The following is a 16,623-nucleotide window of genomic DNA, read 5'->3' as shown; positions in this document are numbered from 1 at the left end:
CAGTGATGATAGGAACCGCCGTAAAATAAGAGGAGCAGTCAAATGAGAAACAAAAAGACGGCGCTACGGTCGCAGGTTCGAATCCTGTCTCGGTCATGGATGTGTGTGATGTCCTTAGTTTAGTTAGGTTTAAGTAGTTCGAAGTTCTAGGGGACTGATGACCTCAGAAGTTAAGTCCCGTAGTGCTCAGAGCCATTTGAACCAAAAAGACGGAAAAAAGTGAGTAAACTGGGTTATTTAAAAATATTCGCCATAATTGTTAGTAAATTTATGCCACTGTGGGGCAAGAGGATCAATGTCTACACGGGAAAATGTTTGCGGTTGCCTACGTACTTCTTCGTCCGAAGTAAATTGACGGCCACATGGAAATCGCGTGGCAATAAATCGGGAGTGCATGGAAAATGTGTAAGGGCTACCCAGCGAAAGGGCGGGCGGGCGTGTGCAAAGACTGTTTCGACTACGCTGCAGAAACTTCCCCGTGAAGTCTTTAACGTCGTCAATAAATCCCTCATATCTCCCTATGCGAACTGAATATTTTTGGAGCCAAGAAGAAAAAAATTCGAGGCCGTCGGTATACTTTGAATGAGGAGATGTACTCCTGGCTATAATCTTGGTTCAGTAGGCAACTGCAAACATTTTTCCATGGAGGAATTGATCGTCTTATCTCACGATGGGATAAATGTACACTATATGGTCAAAAGTATCCGGACACCTGCCTGAAAATGACTTACAACTTCGTGGCGCCCTCCGTTGATAATGCTGGAATTCAGTATAGTGTTGGCCCTCCCTTGATGGCAGCTTCCACTCTCGTGGGCATACCTTCAATCACGTACTGTAAGGTTTCTTAGGGGATTGGCATCCCATTCTCCACGAACTGCTGCACTGAGGAGAAGTATCGATGTTGGTCGGTGAGGCCTGGCACGAAGTCGGTGTTCCAAAACATCCCAAAGGTGTTCTATAGGATTCAGGTCAGGACTCTGTGCATCACTGTAATAATGTTATTGTCGTGTTTCCACTCCGTCACAGGCCGTGCATTATGAACAGGTGCTCGATCGTGTTTAAAAATGCATTCTCCATCCCCGAATTGCTCTTCAACAGTGGAAAGCAAGAAGGTGCTTAAAACATCAATGTAGGCCTGTGCTGTGATATTGCCACGCAAAGCAACAAGGGGTGCAAGCCGCCTCCATGAAAATCACGACCACACTATAACACTACCACCTCCGAATTTTACTGCTGGCATCACACGCGCTGGTAGATGACGTTCACCAGGCATTCGCCATACCCACAACCTACCATCGGATCGCAACATTGTGTACAGTGATTCGTCACTCCACACAACGTTTTCCCACTGTTTAGTCGGCCAATGTTTACGCTCCTTACACCAAGCGAGGCGTCGTTTGGCATTTACCAGCGTGATTTGTAGCTTATGAGCAGCCGCTCGACCATGAAATCCAAGTTTTCTCACCTCCCGCCTAACTGCCATAGTAGTTGCAGTGGGTCCTGATGCTGTCTGCAGTTTCTGTGTGATGGTCTAGATAGGTGTCTGCCTAGTACACAACACGACCGTCTTCAACTGTCGGCGATATCAGTTAATCAACAGACGATGCCGGCCTATACGCTTTTGTGCTGTAAGTGTCCCTTCACGTTTCCACTTCACTATCACATCGGAAACAGTGGACCTAGCGATGTTTAGGAGTGCGGAAATCTCGCGTACAGACGTATCACACAAGTGACACCCAGTCACCTGACCACGTTCTAAGTCCGAGAATTCCGCGGAGCGCCCCATTCTGCTCTCTCACGATGTCGAATGACTACTGAGGTCGCTGATATGGAGTACCTGGCAGTAGGTGGCAGCACAATGCACCTACTATGAAAAACATACGTTTTGGGGGGGGGGGTGTCTGGATACTTTTGGTCATATAGTGTATTAAACATCTTAGTGGCTGAAACTTCTTGACAGATTAAAACTGTGCCGGACCGAGACTCGAACTCGGGACCTTTGCCTTTCGCGGGAAAGTGCTCTATCGTCTGAGCTACCCAAGCACGACTCACGCCCCGTCATCACAGCTTTACTTCTGCCAGTACCTCGTCTTCTACCTTCCAAACTTGCCCGCGAAAGGCAAAGGTCCCGAGTTCGAGTCTCGGTCCGGCACACAGTTTTAATCTGTCAGGAAGTTTCATATCAGCGCTGCAGAGTGAAAATCTCATTCCGGATCTTAGTGGCTTTTTCCCATCTCTCTCGTTTTCATTTGACTACCCCTTACGTGAAAGCCACGTAAAACAAGTAGCAAGCAGGAAAATGGAGTTCCAGACTGAGCCACACTCAAAGAATCTGAAGGAAATGTGATTCGTCCACCAAAGAAGTGGCTTACAAAACGCTCCGTCGCCCGGTTCTTGAATATTTCCCATCGGACTGGAACAGTTACTAACGCGAATATCCCAAAACTAAGGATTCGTTTTCATGAAACACATCTTTAGTACAGAAAACATGTATCTCTATAACAAGGGCTCGTATGAGGCATTAGAAATCATTAAGATTCGACATAGCCACACTGCATGTCGATGTATAGAGACCACCTTTCTGCCGTAGCCCGGAATGGAATTTGTAGCTGATCAGGTTTTACGCTGTAAAACGCCTCCACAGTCAGATCACGCAGCTGACGCCCGGGACAGGTATACACATGGAACTTCATACAACCCCACGCAAAGAAGTCTAAAGCGGGTAAGATAAGGTTACCTCGGAGCCCACATACGTAGTGAACCTCCACCAGCATATCATCGAAGGAACATGTGGTTGAGGTAATCTGGAACAAAGAGAGCAAAACAGAGAGGAGTTTCATCCTGCTGGTTCACAACTGAATTCAGAACTCCATTAGACTCTCATTGCGCTTCCAAAAGAGGCTCAAGCATGCCAAAGTGAGTAGTACCTATCATAGATAGCTCTGCAAAAAAGAATGGCCCGTAATTCTGGGTCATGCCTGACCTCACGTTCAGTTTCTAGGTATTTCTCTCCTATTCTTGCACCCCATTAGGATTGTTGTCGGCCAATATCCGGCAGTTGTAACGGTTCACAAAACCACGTGTGAAATATGGCCTCACGTGAGCAGATGGATTATACTAACATGCTTTTATTTCCTGAGCAACGGCCTTGCCGCAGTGGATACACCGGTTCCCGTCAGATCACCGAAGTTAAGCGCTGTCGGACGTGGCCGACACTTGGATGGGTGACCATCTGGGGCGCCATGTGCTGTTGTCATTTTTCGGGGTGCACTCAGCCTCGTGGTGCCAATTGAGGAGCCAATTGAGCGACTCCGGTCACAGAAAACCATCATAACGGCTGGAAGAGCGGTGTGTTGACCACACGCCCCTCCTATCCGCATCCTCAGCTGAGGATGACACGGCGGTCGGATGGTCCCGATGGGCCACTTGTGGCCTGAAGACGGAGTGCTTTTATTTCCTACTGTCATCGAAATGTCGCCACATATATTCATGCAGGCTTCATAAATTTCCTCCTCCACCTGGTACATTGCCTGGATGTGATACGCCATCTTTTTCAACGTAATACGAGACCGGATAGTGGAATGTTTTAAGCTACGACCCAGGCAACGAACGGAAGACCGTGGGCTCCTTTCAGTGGCCACCTCAATGGTCCGAACTGCATCGTCCGATGTTGATCGTCGTCCAGGATGTTCCTCATTAAACAGGCTTCCTCTTCGTGTGAATCTATTCAGAAGAAGCCTGATAATGGTACTTATTGGTGACCTTTCCATACTTTCGACTATAGAGGTCACGAGTCTTCTGGAATGTTTTAGCACCACGTTTCCAGGAAAAGATAGCTGTTCTTTCTTGTACAGAGAGTATTTCAGCAACCTGTAAAAGAACATCTGATTACATTAGTGTTTTCATGAGAATCGTTACTTTTGGGACGCCCTGTATTGGAAGATGTTAGGTGCGATAGTTTTTTCAGTTGGGATTGTAACACTTGTATCGATTAGAAGTAGGTTTATATTATATAACTGTGTAATCTGTGTTTACGAAGTGTGTAGTCTTTGTTGATTAAGGTCATTGATTCGTGACTGGAAATTTAAAGTATTGTAATGTATATATGAAAAAAGCTACATCATGTTTAAAATAACGAAATTTTATAATATGTGCGTATTTAAAAGAAAAACATTGTATATTGGAAGCTGGTTCATGCTTAGGGACTTGTAAAATGGAAAAGATGTAGGGAAGTCCCTCGGCAACTGAAGTGGCTCGGCGCGATGTAAAAGGTGGTTTTGGCGATCGAATTGGGCGGCTACTTGATGGGAACGGTACGCAGTCAGTGGCTGGCCATTGTACGGCACACATTGACGGTGCCAGGGGAGGCAATCGGAAACCGCTTTGCAAGGAATTTTGCCTCTGATGTGGATTTGGCTGTTGCATGGTACTCTCGGCAACAAGGAATGGCTCTAACACATTAAAAATCCGTCGCCAAGAAGAAATTTTATAAAGCATTCAAACATCAAGTGCCGTTGAGTACAGTTAGCCGCCATGTCGCTTGCCACCACCACTTCGCAACTGCCCCACCAACTTCATGCATACAAATATGTATCAGAGCATGAGCCAGTTAATGTGTGTAAGTGATTTTAATAATAATCCAAGTGCTACAAACTTGTGTTTAGAACCATAACTTTTATCCTGATCATGAATATATGCTGGATCCCCGATTATCCTGTTTCAATGCCTTATTTTTGTTATTTATGTTTGCCAGATGTGCAAGGATTATTAAAAGTGAAGCTAGTTAGAATTTTACTACAATACTCTCAACTTATTGCAAAGAATCGGGTTTTGCAAAAATTCAGTGCCACACTGTGAAAATGTTACTGTCTGAAATACTTGCTTCACAGGTTATGAAAAAGGCAAATCAGTTATACTCATTTGAAACTTAATTTAGCTTTGATTACTATCATGAACGAATTTTTTAAGTTAATTGATCTCAGTGTTGAATAATTTGCCTTTAAAAGTAAAAACATAAACTATTCCAAGTGAAGCTAAGAATTAAATTTAGTTGAACTGAATTTTGCTACTGAAATAATCATAGAGTTTGACTAGTGATGGAATATCAGTTTATGGGTCCCCATCATATTTTTCTCATATTAGAAAGATAAGGAAATCTGATACATTTCTGTAAATGGGAGTAAAATCAGTGTAATTGTGGTACTATTTATTTTTGTTTGTGGCATTTATATATCAGTTAAGTCAGAACCCCCTCCTGGCCTATTTTAAGTTCTGCACTTCTTGCAGTAACATTTCAGTTCTGATCCAAGTAACAATCTTGAGTGTAGCTCTTATTAGTCTGAGTTTGGTACAAATTTTGGTTTCTATGGTTACTAGTATTGGTGCAGTATTGGTGACTGCTGCTACACACAGCTCAGAGTGCCCTGTGTCCGTTTGTATCTTGTGTACTATTCAAAGGGAAATATTAATGAAAGTAACTTCAATAACTAATATTTAATTTTCTTAAACGTATATTTCCAAATTCATGTGTCTAATTGGGCTGGCGACCGTTCATTTTTTCATGTCCGATACCTTTATCCGTTAGACATACACGCACGGTCAAAATTATAAATCCTCTCAGAGTGTAACATTAGTTTGTGTCACCGACAGGCTAGTGTTATAGGATGACTGTAGTGATTTGAGAACTGGGGAAATAGGTGAAACAGGTTGATAGTGGAACAGGGGCGGGAAGTTGCTGTCCTTAAGGCTGAATTGGAGAAAGTTAGGGAAGGACTGTACAGGTTAAGGAAGGGTAAGGGTAAATAGAGATGGAAAGCAGCAATAGGCAACAGAAGGAACGGGAATTGGATTACATCTGACAGCTTCCTAGTGAATGTAAAAAGTAAGTTTGATAAGCTGCTTCAGTTAGAAACTGCTGAGGCTCAGGCATACGTAGGTGTAGAAAAGGCACAACGAACTTTCAGGAGTATATTCAAAAGTAGGAATTTAGGGACCTCAGTAAAGGGAAAGAATTTTTGTCGTTAAGTAGTAGTCATGCTAGTTATAGGCTAACTTTAGCAGAATGAGCTGTGGTCAGAATACCAGGTGACCAATTTTTTTTTACACGCATTGCTGGTCTGGAGCTGGTGTCAGAGTATTTAGGATCACTTTGGAAATTCTTCACCAAGAAAGACACCGTGCTTACTATGGATAGGGCAGCCAATAGGTCTGACAGAGATCGTGGTTACAGTATGCTGTAGAGTGTGACATAGTAAAGATCGACTGAGTATCGAGACATATCAGTGCTGAGTTTGTATCTGTTCTGAGACGCCATTAGTGTCCTCATTTGAGCTCTTCTGTTAGGGGAGTTAGTTTGGAGCTGAAATAGCTGCTTATGTCAGGTGCAGTGTCACATATTGACGCGCTGTCTGTTGATTCTGTCAGTAGATGGAATTATACTAGGCATCAGCTTCACCTCAACAGGAAAGAGAGGGGAAACTTGATGGACTAATAACAGTAAATTTGAGGAGAAATTGGAGGGGGGGGGGGGGGAGGATGGCACCGTCATGAGTGGTAAAATATTACCGGTTGCAGGTGTCAGAGCAGCAAGTTTTGGATAACGAAGGACAGAAAGACATCAACTTTTAAGAGAAATTAGGATTCAAACCTTCAGTTTGAGAGAGGATCCGAGCAATATAATTCTGGCATATTGCATCAGTACAAACAGCTGTTGGTTAAAAATTGTCAGCAAACAGTAGAAATTTTACTCCCCTCCCTCCATTTCACCACATACATTGCGAAATGCCGCCTATATCTGTTGCATCAAAATTTCGAGGACTAGTAAGTAGTATTATTGAACTACTTACCTGCACTGATGAATTAGTCAGTGGTTAGACACTGGACTCGCATTCGGGAGGACGACGGTTCAATCCCGCGTCCGGCCATCCTGATTTAGGTTTTCCGTGATTTCCCTAAATCACTCCAGGCAAATGCCGGGATGGTTCCTCTGAAAGGGCACGGCCGACTTCCTTACCCATCCTTCCCTAATCCGGTGAGACCGATGACCACGCTGTCTGGTCTCCTTCCCCAAACCAACCAACCAACCATCAAACCCAGCTGACATAATCTGCCTCTCTGGAAATCGTCTGACCACTGGTGTAGGTGTGTTAAGTGTTACAGGATTTAGGTTACCATCCCACTTTTGCAGACCAGGAATGGAAAAAGGTGGCGTTGCCACATTGGTCTGGAATTTAAAAAAAATAACAACCGTTGATAATAACTTTATACAGTACGTAACGTAACTGAAGGACCACTCTTTCGAAACTCAGTAATTGTCTCCCAATCCGACGCTTAAGTTTGCAATTTGATTCAAAGTTGCCTACAATTTTTCTGTGTAATGGTGCAAAAGCGTGGCGTCATGCGACGGCGCTTTACAGAGCAAGGTGTCGACACGTGCAAAAAAAAAAAAAAAAAAAAAAAAAGGCTACTGCTCTTAAGTTCATGCGATGAGTAAGATGGGTTAAATGATGTCACATTGGTACCACATTTCACCACAATTGTTATCAACGACACCGTGCACGTGTCTTGAAGTGGTCGTCACCCTCCCACTCACCTACATTTCACTCCTTCTTTTGACGCCTCTTCAGTGGAAGTCAGAACCGCGACACCCAACGTTGAAATCACGTGGTTGACGTATGGTTGGCCGAAGAAAACATTTCAGACACACCACTCCTGAGAATCGACACGAAAAGACCTGAGGGGGTGGCGTAAAAGGCATCAGTGAAGCAACTCCTTCCCTTGGGACATTGCTTCCCACATATTTCGCGGTCAAAAATGGCATTTCGCAGTGCGATGAGCAACAGGATGAAATTCTTGAAGTTCGAGACTGCTGACACTCCCCCAGACGATGCAACCGTATTCTAAGGACATAGTAGAACTGCAACCCTATTGAATGATGTGACCCCTCAAAGTGTAGTGTGCCAGTAATTTTTTACCCTTGTGTACAGGGTGGAATCCCTAGGGACCGTTAAAAAGCATTCGACGAAATTTGAACGTGATCCGAAGCAGCAAAGGGTGCTCAAGCTTTTTCAGTCCTCTTGTTTCACGCCCTTCTGAGGCATGATTACAGAGGATGCGTCATTGTCACATGCGTGAATAAAACGGCAAAGGGTCCCTCCAAGAACCCACAATTTGTCAGTACCCTCGGTAGCACCCGCACAGATTTATTGAGAATGTTAAAAGTATGTTTTTACGGAAAAAACCTGCGAATTAGTCCTAGGCGCCTGCAGGCAGGCAACTGGCGTTGCAGTTTGTAACAATGGAAAATTGTACTGAAATGCAGGAGGATCTGCAACCAATAGACGCATGGTGCAGGGAATGGCAATTGAATCTCAATGTAGACTAGTGTAATGTGCTGCGAATACACATAAAGAAAGATCCTTTATCATTTAGCTACAATATAGAAGGTCAGCAACTGGAAGCAGTTAATTCCATAAATTATCTGGGAGTAGGCATTAGGAGTGATTTAAAATGGAATGACCATATAAAATTAATCGTCGGTAAAGCAGATGTCAGACTGAAAGTTCAAATGTGTGTGAAATCTTATGGTTCTTAAATGCTAAGGTCATCAGTCCCTAAGCTTACACACTACTTAACCTCAATTATCCTAAGGACAAACACACATATCCATGTCCGAGGGGGGACTCAAACATCCGCCGGGACCAGCCGCACAGTCCATGACTGCAGCGCCTTAGAACGCTCGGCTAATCCCGCGCAGCTGTCAGACTGAGATTCATTGGAAGAATCCTAAGGAAATGCAGTCCGAAAACAAAGGAAGTAGGTTACAGTACACTTATTCGAACACTGCTTGAATATTGCTCACCAGTGTGGGATCTGTACCAGATAGAGAAGATCCAACGGAGAAAATCCAACGGAGAGCAGCGCGCTTCGTTACAGGATAGTTTAGAAATCGCGAAAGCGTTACGGAGATGATAGATAAACTCCAGTGGAAGACTCTGCAAGAGAGACGCACAGTAGCTCGGTACGGGCTTTTGTTAAAGATTCGAGAACATACCTTCACCGAAGAGTCTAGCAGTATATTGCTCCCTCCTACGTATATCTCGCGAAGAGACCATGAGGATAAAATCAGAGAGATTAGAGCCCACACAGAGGGATATCGACAATCTTTCCACGAACAATACGACACTGGAATAGAAGGGAGAACCGATAGAGGTAGTCAAGGTACGTTCCACTACACACCGTCAGTTGGCTTGCGGAGTATGGATGTAGAGGTAGATATAGAGAGGGGTGTCAAGTGGTTGGCCTACACCACTAGAAGTAATGTCCGCTATAATCTTGAAGCTGTTTGGGAGAGGAAAGATAAAGGAACCACAAAATAAAGGATATTTTAACAATAGTTTATTGACATCCAAAGTCCTTACAACGATAATACAATAATGAAATTTTAAAGTTTTTAAAATCACTTGCAGCGCACGGATGCAACAAGAAAGTAGATAAAACGAATCAAGTGGCAAATAAGTGCTTTGCGCACAAACAAATTCTGAATACTTACAGTAAAAAAAAATCACCAGTCAAATTTCCACTAAATAGTTAATTGACTTGTGGCTTCGATCAGAGACAGGTAAAAGAAACAAACGTGAACTTAGCAAAATTGAGTTAAAGCAATAGTAAACGTATATTTTATCAGAAAGCCAAAAACTGTTACAAGCAGATATAGTTAACAAGATAACGGTGCAAAACAAATTAAAAGATTCTCAGTAACTGCAGCAATGGTTAAGACCCATTTAAAAAAAAAGGAAGGCGCATTACAATAAAATATCCAAATATAAGGAACAACTGGAGATTAAAAAGGTGAAAACTTGAAACTAATGATCTACACTGCACAGTTGTATCAAAAGTCTTAAGGCGCAATAAACCATCTAACTACTATGTAGGCGCTTCACATATTAAGGGCACTGCAAGCTTTAAAACCACTGAGCTTCAATAGTGTCTGAATAAGACAGAGTGTGTAGAGATTAAATAGCCGGTGGCTAACATAACCAAAATATACATTTGCGTAGCTGCTTCAAGGTTTGACTACAGTACCCCGTAACTGTTACAAAATCCGTTAGCAAACTGCCCAAGTGCTTCAGCAAATAGGCGAACTAAATTACAAAATGCCTCTTAAATGGCGTTTCTTTACATAAACCGCAGCAGTGAGGATACCAAAAACAGTTGAAGATGCATTCTAAAACTAAAATTTTAGGTAGAATCAAATTTTAAAACTTACAAAGAATGTTTGCAGCGCTTTGAAGGAAAGGGATCCACTGAGTTAACGGCCGTCGACCACTTTAGCAAGTTTGACAATTGGCAGAGATGCTTTTAGGTTTTGTTCTGAAATCCCACAAAAACATAAGCAATTATGAAACAAGATTTTGCGGTCCAGCAGCGATGTACTGCAGCAAATCACATTTCGTAATGAAACCAACACTTAACGTTGGGTGAATAAACAACCATAGTAGCCACTCAAAACTATCGACGATTGGGTAAGGCCCACTCAGCGTAACCAAATAAATAACTGACACATAGTTAGTGGACAGAGGACTGTTTCAAAAATAACAAAGGCAAGTAATTCTAATCTACTCAGCTGGCCATGTCGCTTACCAGAGCAGATCACTATAAAAGAACGTGTTAGCAATTCAGTTTGACAACTGTCACAGCACTACGTCAAGCCGCACAGTGAGGCATCTGCCAATGAAGCTTTAGTTATGGTATGCACCTGCTGCAACATACAAATGCAATTTAAAACTATATTCAAAGCCAATGAATAACAAGCACTTAAAGCACCAGTGAAAAAAAATTAAATAACACTGCTTGCATAAAACTCTGGACACTGGATAACACGCGAGACAGTCAAATACGCTGTCAGAAAAAAAAATCCCATTGCCAAGAAATAATTAATGTAGAATAACGAAATTTTGGGAATACATTTAAACTAGGTAACAAATTTAAGTGGTTAGCTTTGCCGGATTACAGATTAATGTAAGTGCGAGATAAGTCATTGCAAATGTGAAATGCTGGTATATTCATAACCGGTGTAACCACGAGAATGTTGAATTCAAGAATGCAAATGTTCATGCATAGTACCATACAGGTGTCGGACGTCAGTTTGTGGGATGGAGTTCCATGGCTGTTGCACTTGGTCGGTCAGTACAGGGACGGTTAATGCTGTTTCTGGACTGGAGTTATAATCCGACGATGTCCCATCTGTGCTCTACTGGAGACAGATCTGGTGATCTAGCAGGACAAGGCAACTCGTGGACATGGTATAGAGCGTGTCCAGTTACACAAGCGGTACTTGAGCGAGCATTATCCTGTTGGGGAAACACCTCCCGGAATGCTGTACATGAATGGTAGCAGAACAGGTCGAATCACCATACCGACGTACAGATTTGTAGTCAGGGTGCATGGAATAATCAAGAGATTACTGTTGCTGTTGTACGAAATCGTAGTCCAGATCGTAATTCCGAATGTAGACGCAGTGTGTCTATAGTTGAATTCTTTTATCTTGGCGGCTCGCGCATGCCCGCCCAGACGCGGGAGATTGCTGCGTTGCCAGTTGCACACGACGCACGCGCCAATAGGAGCAGCGCCATAGTATAACACAGTTCGCAAGCTTACGTTTAGGGGGAGAGCGTGCAGTTCATGAAGTAAAGCCACCACGGCCGCATTAAGCCTTTCGCTGCTACAAAGACGTGCTCCCCGCATTCCGCGCTGTGCGCGATTTTGTCATTGCACTGCTCGCCTGTGCAGACACATGGTGTTCCGACTGCTTTGACACTCTTATCATTCGATTCCACAAAAACTATTTGGCCCAAAAATTAGATTTTTACACATCTTCTTGACTGATACCTTCCCCCCATAAATGACTTAATTTTGTTTCGATGTTCAACGCAGTTATTACGCAGCATTAAATGTTGTAAACCATTGCACGAAATTTTGAAGAGTTTGCAAAGGTAAAAGTCCATAGAGTATACTTTCTGTATGGTCGATTTTAGTTGCCACAATGTTGAGAATGAAATGTGGACAAGATACCTAAATTTCATATACAATTTACTGTATAACAATATCTCATTTAATTTAAGTACCACATAGGTGTCGTATGTAACATTGAGAAATATTCCTTCTTTCGCGACTGTAACAAAAGTTTTATTTACACTGAGCACATTTGGCTTTATTTTAAATAAAGAGACAAAGCACTAGAAATTTCAAAAAATTGCATTCAAACGAATAAAATTAGTGAAGTAAGACACTTCGATATTGTTTTTAAATAAAGAAAATATTTAGCATCGCACAAGGTTTGAACTCTGTAGCCACCACTTGCTATCCCAACGCCTTAACCGTTACGCTAACGCAGCTCGTTCTGCTCTGTAGCTCCATAAGGACTCTAACAGGTCACGCAAAATTCTGACAAACACTGTTGGTATGCCTATGAATTACTCGCACTTCGTCGAAGTACAATAGGAAATAAACAATTACCGCTGTTCTTTATTGCGAAAAAGCGGTTCGTGTGATTGATACAAACACCTTTCCTTGCTATCGCCTGAATTAGGAGTCTTATTGCTTGTTTGGTTTAATTAATTAATAGAATATGGAGCAATTGGTATAAAGAATGGTTTTTCCAAACTTTCTATAAAAGAATGTCTGCTATCAAGACATTGCTTTTGTTCTATTACTTTATTTATGACTGAACGTTTCTAAAACTGAAGACACTCGTCCATGCTCTGCACTGCAGTCGAGATGTGGCAACGTCGTTCTCTGTTCATTGGCTGACTGTGTTTTGTGACGTCAGATGCGCAGAACGAACCTAAACTCGGCCGCCAACATAAATGACGCGCACTTTAGTATGCAGACAGGTTGGTTGCAGGCCCTCAACTGACCTTGTAACTAACACACGGCCACCACTGGCACGTAGACAGAACCAGCTTTTATCAGGAAACACAATAGACCTCCACTCCGCCCTCCAATGAGGTCTTGCTTCAAACAACCGAAGTCGTAAATGGCGGTGGTTTGCGATAAGTGCAATGCACGTTACAGGGCGTCTGGCTCGGAGCTGTCCGTGAAGTAACAGATTTGTAACAGTTCGTTGTGTCGCTGTGGTGTCAACTGCTGATCGGATAGGTGCTACCCCAGATCACATAAGAAACAGATTGACCGTCCTTACGGCGGAATAGGCAACCGTAAAAATAGTTTTCCCGTCGGTCAACAGATGTCGCAGGCGACGCTACAATGCTAACTGACCTGTCCATGTCGCGGAATTGGCAACGCTGTATCTTCAGTGATGTGAATGACGCTGATTTGTGTTTGTCTAGAGCGCTGCACGCGAAATGAATTCCTCACACAGGTGACTGTAGACCATGATCGGCTATGTTTTTTCCCGAGTTTTCAATCGAAGAATGTAGATTAGCTCCTGTAATTCTACAAACCAAGTTTATTTCTACTGTAGGGATACTTCTCACAATCATATGCGAAATGAAAAGTAATACACAATCTGCTCTCGCGCAGACCTGTTACTATAAGCAGTGTTGTTTTCGAGTGAAAGGTGTGTGAGGATTATTAGCGCACAGATAAAAAAAAAATTAAAATAGGCAGCGTCTATAGTTTGCATGCTATGCTCGTTCTCTTCTATCCTCCTCCCTTCATTCCAGTATAAACGTTTGTTCACATGTATATACGAATGGCAGTGAACATTGGCGAATTATCTATGAATAATCATTTGCAGCAGTGTAAACGAGGTTTTACACTCGTTCACTTCGTTCGCTCTAGTATATACCAGGATTTAGAGGGACTGATGACCTAGCAGTTAGATGACGGCTATTATTCATTTATTTCACTGTTGTCATCTCAGCTCTAGAGCCATTTTCAAGTACCAAGGGAAAGGTCTTGTAAGGTAATGCTTCTTAAATTGTTTACCAAATGTTACCACACTATGCTTTGCATTTTGTTATCCATATCTTATATTGGTTTCAGTTTTCACATTGCACACAAAAACGCCTCTACAGCCAAAATTACGATAGTGAAGGGAATAAACAGTTCAAAAAAAGTCCAAATCGCAGCAAATATTTCATTTAAAAATTATATGATATGATTCTTGTACAGGAAGGGCTGCCACGTGATATCAGAATATAAGATCGATAAAATTTAGATAGGATCGAATGCTTAGGGCTCTTTATTAATTCTTACTCGTAATTAATTTATAGATTTACCTGAATTTAAAATCCACTCGCGTAACCTTTCTTTATTTTTGACAGGAATCTGAACATTTTTAGTTCAGGATTTGTTCGTCTACTCCTTCCACAGTTGATATACTCGCAGGCCCTCGGCATGACGACTCGATCCACTACCACCGGTATGTCAGAAACAGCTGTACTTCACAGACGCCAAATAGTGGAAAGCTGCACGCGTTCGGCCGATGTTGCCACATATTTCACAGAACGGAGTGCCATCTTGTGGTTGATTCCACAAGTAAGGTTGTGACGCTGTTGCCGCCTGGTGGCCATTCCCTGACAAGGGTTGCCTGCTAGACCAAGCGATTGGGCAATCTGTTTCTTACGTGATCTGGGGTGCTACAAACGCAGTACGATGGGGCAGAGTCATACGCCGAATACCGATGGTCTTCCCTCTCGACAGTGCCACATAGTCGTTCCGAGCCAGGTCTTCTTGCTACAGCAATTTCGCGTGACCACCGCTGCCAGCAGAGTTATGTAGCTGCCGAATCTTTCTGCAGTATTGCAGAACGAACATCCAGCTTACCTTAGCGCTATTACACGACCTCACTCAGTCAGCTGTAGATAATGGCGTCTTAGTCGTCTTAAAGGCATTATTGACGAACATCAACTCACTATGTCCAATCTCAAAGCTAACTAATGTGTTCACGATCGTTACAGCGCGTATACGAAGCAAACCTGATTTGCATCCTCGTAGTGGCGACACGGGCGCCACTCTAATGCAACTGGCCTGAAATCTGAGTAGATTTCATCTTTCAGATGTAGAAACAGGCCTACCAACTTTCGTTTATTTCGAACAACTCCTTCTTCGTGAAGGGATTTTTTTCCCCATCACTGTTGAAACAAATAATGAACCCCCCAACACAAACGCAACGTAAGGCTAACAATAATATTTACTATTAAAAACAGTCTTGATCACGATTTATTTAACAAGGTGACCGGTTTCGAGCACTACTGTGGTCATCTTCAGACCCTTGAGTAGGAACCTCTTTCTGTTGGAGAACGAGGTTCCCACTCAAGCGTTTGAAGATGACCACAGTAGTGGTCGAAACCGGTCACCTTGTTAAATAAATCGTGATCAAGACTGTTTTTAATAGTAATTATTTATAAGACATTGATCACTGCTGTTCCCATAATGTATTCAAAAGTAATTAACAATAATATACTAAAGTACGTAACACAGGCATCTACAGTGCTCAGTACAAAACAGGGCTAGACTTTCAACGCACGATCGTCACAAACTGCGAATACGTGCTCAGGTATCAAACAATACAGGCATGTTTAGCATACAGTATCAGACAGTAGTAAAGCCGCAACTGTTTTATCTATCTATCGCTTGTGCCTTATCACGCGGTTACAGAGGGTCGGCATTGGTTCAACGGATTTGGCATGTTAATGGTAAGGGGTGGCCGGATGCTCTTCCTGCCGCCACCCTGTACCCCCCCCACCCCCACCCCGGACGGAATCAGTGTACCCCAACTGTCTGTTCTAGTGCAAATCGTGAAATAGGGCGAACGTGTTTTCAAATGTCTGTGACGCATGTAACTGAGGCGGAAAGTGGGGACCAGCCCGGTATTTACCTAGCGAGATGTGGAAAACCGCCTAAAAACCACATCCAGGCTGGCCGGCACACCGGCCCTCGTCGTTAGTCCGCCGGGCGGAATCGATCCGGGGCCGGCGCGCCTACCCGAGTCCAGGAAGCAGCGCGTCAGCGCGCTCGGCTACCCTGGCGGGTACTGAAGCACCTCATATGTGCAGGCAATAGGACCCCAAGCAGACTCGCTTCCTTCAGTGGTCAACCGACTCGAGTTCCAAACCAGTGTGATATACTGACAAGCGAGGCCTTCGTGCTCCAACAACGTTCCGCCAACGCCGTTGCGCTCAAACGTCCTCCGACAAAAAGGGCCGCCAACTACCGCTGCCATGAGTCAGTCCCTATTCCAGCTAAGTAGCGGAACGTAACGTAACGTAACGTAATACGATCGCGGCAGCTCAAAGTGCGAGCCAGCGTCCACCCTGTCACCCAGCGGCGTCGCAGCAGCTCAAAGTGCGAGCCAGCGTCCACCCTTTCACCCAGCGGCGTCCAGATGGAAAGCTAGCGCGAGTAACTTCGGTACCAGAAATATTCTGCACTTATTAGACTTCATTCCATTCAACAAATCGTTTAATTCTTCTTCACTTTCAGTAAGGATAGCAATGTCTTTAGCAATATTGTCATTGATAACCGTTTACCCTAAATTTTAATCCCAATCCCGACCCTTTCTTGTGTTTTCCTTATTGCCCTTCGTTGTATAGGGGAATGGAAGGTAAGATGAAGACAGAAAGCTTTCGGGTTTTTCTACCCTCATGCGTTTGAACT

At 43.4% G+C, this 16,623-nt stretch overlaps 1 protein-coding gene and 1 pseudogene across 1 annotated transcript in view; both read left to right on the top strand.

Moving 5' to 3' along the window:
• LOC124594651 overlaps window positions 1-16,623 on the top strand; it is a 307,403-nt gene that overhangs the window by 145,939 nt on the left and 144,841 nt on the right. The gene's annotated exons all lie outside the window — the stretch shown is intronic.
• Window positions 3,139-3,256, top strand: LOC124597545 (annotated as a pseudogene).

This window comes from Schistocerca americana, chromosome 2 (assembly GCF_021461395.2).
Source record: "Schistocerca americana isolate TAMUIC-IGC-003095 chromosome 2, iqSchAmer2.1, whole genome shotgun sequence".
In the NCBI taxonomy this organism is placed as follows: Eukaryota; Metazoa; Arthropoda; class Insecta; order Orthoptera; family Acrididae; genus Schistocerca; species Schistocerca americana.
The sequence above is the reverse complement of the archived record's forward strand: the minus strand, read 5'-3'. Positions and strand labels throughout refer to the sequence as shown.